The 4,499-nt window shown below is 33.9% G+C and overlaps 1 protein-coding gene across 1 annotated transcript in view; it reads right to left on the bottom strand.

Moving 5' to 3' along the window:
• Cnbd1 (cyclic nucleotide binding domain containing 1) overlaps positions 1-4,499 on the bottom strand; it is a 246,200-nt gene that overhangs the window by 87,674 nt on the left and 154,027 nt on the right. The gene's annotated exons all lie outside the window — the stretch shown is intronic.

Genomic DNA, 4,499 nt, shown 5'->3' on the forward strand with positions numbered 1-4,499 from the left:
GGGTGGGAGGAGGGGGAGGGAAATGGGAGGCTGGGAGGAGGTGGAAACTTGTTTTTTTTCCTTTTCTCAATAAAAAAAAATATATAAAAAGAAAAGAAAACCTTTAACCTTTACCCTCTCCCCCCAAATTTTTGGTTTGCCTATTCTATATAGTGAGACAGGCCTCCTAAGAATTCCATTAATATTTGCTCTGAACAGCTAGTGGACTAGCTGAGTAAATAGTTTGAAAAGGCTGATTTTTACAGTACAGTACTTATTCTACTCCACATTGTCTCCACAGCTTATCGTCTTATCTGATTCCTGAAGCTCCATTTTCCACCTGCAGTCCTGGCAAGAGTATTTCACTGTTAGTACTCCAACACAATTTAAAAAAATCACTACAGGGTTTTGAAAAGCATCTTTAGCATATGGAAAGTGGATGGTATATTTCCCCATTTCTCAACTGTTCACATAACTTTATGACTGAATAACATCATTAAAGTGTTGTGAAATATCCTATAAATTGCTCACTCACTTTCAGTAAACAGAAACTTTGCTAACCTATAATCAGAGGCAATTGTATGTCTTTATTCTACTCCCAAAGGCATCCGTTGCTCATATTCTCTGTACCTTTTTTTTCTCTAACTTGAGTATTAACTCTTCCAATGACATGGGGGAGTCATTTTAATGACTTTTTAAAGTAGACATTGGTTTTGCATGGATGTCTAAGAATAAAATGTATTGCATACTGAGTAGTAAGTGATCTGTATGGTGGAAGAAGAAGAGATAAATAATTCTATTAATTAAGTTATCTGTGACTGAGTGTGTAGGGTGAAGATAGGAGTAAAGTGAATCAGAAGACAGAGTCACCTGTGTTTGGGTTTTGGCCAAATTAAACAGTCATGACTTAGGTCACATTAAAGCAGAGAAAGATATGTCCAGTGTGAATTCTGATGCAAGGCTGCTACTTGCTTTCTCATTGTAAATTGCTTTCTTTTCCTTGACTAAGAAAGCTATAATTTTCTTGGATGCCATACAGTCAATGTTAAAAATATCACTTCTCACATGCTCTTAACATGCATGTTCATACATGCCATCCAATTAGGAAAATATTAGGAAACATTCTTTCCAAATCTTCACATCCACTCTTTGTGCTGCCAGGAACTGGGATATGATATTGGAACCAAGACACGTTTCTTGAAACTGACATGAAAGGTAGGACAATTAGATGATCCTGACATTTACTAAGTTTTTTTTGATGTCTTATTATAAGATAAATAAGTCTTCAATTTGTTTGAACAATGCCCTTTAATTCGCCATTTCAGAAGCTGAATGCTTTGTCTGTATTGATATTGCTGACATTTTTCTTGGCTCTGAGAATGATTGGTGTACCAACATACATACGTAGTAACATTGATTTTGGAAACATAACCCATGTAAAGGACACCAAATTTCAACAACTCTATTTAAAGAATGGTATTTTATAAAAGGAGATGCTATAGATAATTCTCATAAATCTAACACCCAAATACAATGCTCTCTGGTTTACAAGAACATATTTAAATAAGCCTACTTTGATTTTTAAAAAAAGAAATATCATGTAATTATGTGTGGTTTTCTACCTTAACAATGCAGATCATTGTGATAAAAGCTATTTCACAGTATTCTCCCTTAGAAATCATAGAATATCAGCAGTCAGAGTACATGTGATAATTAGGAAACAGATGTCACACTAGGAACTCCCATCATAAACAGCACCCTGCAAATAATATGCAGTCACCTTGGGAATGAGTAAAACTTCATTGATCTTCTCAAGAAAACATTCCTGTCATTCAGGATTTGCAAGCTAATGAATATATTGCTATGTCTGAAGAACATATCACACACACACATATACACAAATTTGTAGCCATGCAAACACAGACATAGGATTATATGACATATGTGTACAATATATCTATACCATACATACAATGTGTACATGCTGATTTTATAGAGCCATAAAAATTCTCAGTAAGAAAGAATGTTTACTATGTATATCAGAATTCTAGAATTAAAACTTAAAATGCTTCTTTAAATTAAAGTAACTGGATTAAAGCAGAAACAGTTAACAAATTTGTCAGCGATAATTTAAGAAGTATTTCATATTATAGTGCCTCAAATGTGCAGACAAATTGTTTAGACACCATAAAAATGCTTGAAGAAGACAATACAGGCAGTTCAGTATTCAAAATACAAAATACAAACAAATAAAAACTGTTGCTAATATTATGAGCTGTGAAAGAATATGATAATATGAGCTTTTGAAAAAATAGACTTCCTATTTATATGTTCAAAATATGTAAAAAATTACTGTAAATTTTAAGTAAAAGGGATTCAAAAATCTTAGAAAACTCAGACAATATTATAAAAATAGTTGTTTCTAAAGCGTAAAATATAGAATGCTAGACGCTAGGATATTACGACTTAATAAAAATTTACCTCACTAGGACTAATTTTTATAAAAAGTAATTAAATGGCTAATTTATATTACAAACAAAATCCAAAGAAATACTTTTTGAAGATTTCAAAAAGTGACATTACATAATTTCATATTTTAAAAAGAAACAATTCTTGACCACTTATGAAAGGAGAACAAAGAACATTTTAAAACTAGAGGGAATTTTAATTGATCATCCTATTATTGACAATTTCAGAGGTTAAAAGCCAAACACATAGGTTGATTAAAGCAAATGTTTGTCAATTACTATCTCTCTTCCTCTGGTACACAGGCTTTTAAGACCAACCATTCCAGAATGAGCTAAATGTTCCAAACAGTTGTGCATGAATAAGGTCATAGTGTCAACTGGATAATACTCCTTTGACGTAGAAACTGAATTTAAGTGTCATCTTCTGCTCAGGAAAGACTTTCTTGCTCCCGGCCAGCTTTATTCAGAATAACTAATGTATACCTTAAGCAATCTTGTACACAACATGGAACCATGGCTCTGCTCTAGGATTTCCAGTTCTAAGCATACATCTGGATTATTTTGGGGGTTTTGTCAACAAATCAGGTATTTGTTGAATGAATTAAGACTTAAGTGGATTTTGATAAAAAGCAGAGGATGTAAATGGTATGAAGGAAAACCAGAATATTCATTGTTTTTTGTACAAAGATAAAATCCAGCCCACACCTAGAGAGGTGAATCTCTGAGTCTGATAGGTAATAAATCAAACCTCAACAGATACAAAAGAATTGGAATAACCCCATGTATCTTATCAGATGAGCATATTTTATAATCAGAATTTAACAGCAATACTAATTTCAGAAAGCCCTCAAATGCATAAAAATTAAACAATGCTCGCCTGAAGCACTAATGGTCAAGGAAGAAATAAAGTAATAAATTAAAGACTTTCTAAAATTCAATGAAAATGACCGCAGAACATAACCAGATTTATGGGACACAATGAAAGCAGTGATAAGAGGAAAGTTCATAGCACTAAATGCCTACATAAAGAAGCTGGAAAAATCCCACACAAGTGAGCTAACAGAAGATGTGAAAACTCTAGAACAGAGCATGAGGAAATGCTGTCATATGGAAGGACTTGGCGTTGTACTCACAACTTCATGTCAACGCTGGTTTACCTGCACAAAACCAAGCATCTCCCAACCACATCTCAGTGTGGGTAATGAAGGGTGTCATGAGCCCCGCCTGTAGCTGAAAACATACTATGAGTTGATGGACGATAGAGGAGAGAATGGCAATTTTCTTTGGAAGTGTGAAAGAAAACGGACAAATAAAGTACCACATAGTAACAAATGGTTGGGAAAAGTGCTGGAGGAATTTGAGGGGGAGAGGAAGGAGAAAGAATATAATCACAATAGAGTGTGCACACGTATAATATTTATAAAGAAAAATTTGAAGGCTGAGCATTAATTTAGCTTTTTAAATAATTTTCTTTTTTTCAATATATCACATCTGCAAGTTTGTCTCCATTTACTCCTTTTAAAATGAACACAAATAAGCAAAAGTTAGTTCAGAGCAGATTTTATTTAAGACAACAATATTCAGAGTAGGAATATTGATCTCCTAAATTAAACATATCTAATTCTATCTGTAGTTATTAAAAAGTAGTGCTTATAGAGATGTTAAATCCAAAGCAGGAACTAAAATGACAGAATTTCACGTAAAAAAGGAATACAACTAGACTAAGAAAATAATCCAAAATGAGGACAATAGCTAGCTGAGCTTAAGGGGATTAAGAAAAAAAAATCCTCTTTTCCCTTATTTGTATTTTAAAATATTAATAGCTTAGAGCATTTCCTATGGTGATATTTCATTAGGAGAGAAAACACGTGTGGCACAGTGATGAATCATACAAATTTTCTGGAAGCAGGAAGTGAGACCAGCGGGAAGCTGATGGAAGTAATCCCTATGTAAAGAAGGGAATGGAGGAAGTGGTGGCGCACGCCTTTAATCCCAGCACTCGGGAGGCAGAGGCAGGCGGATCTCTGTGAGTTCGAGACCAGCCTGGTCTAC

Source organism: Microtus ochrogaster, linkage group LG5, assembly GCF_000317375.1.
Source record: "Microtus ochrogaster isolate Prairie Vole_2 linkage group LG5, MicOch1.0, whole genome shotgun sequence".
Lineage (NCBI taxonomy): Eukaryota > Metazoa > Chordata > Mammalia > Rodentia > Cricetidae > Microtus > Microtus ochrogaster.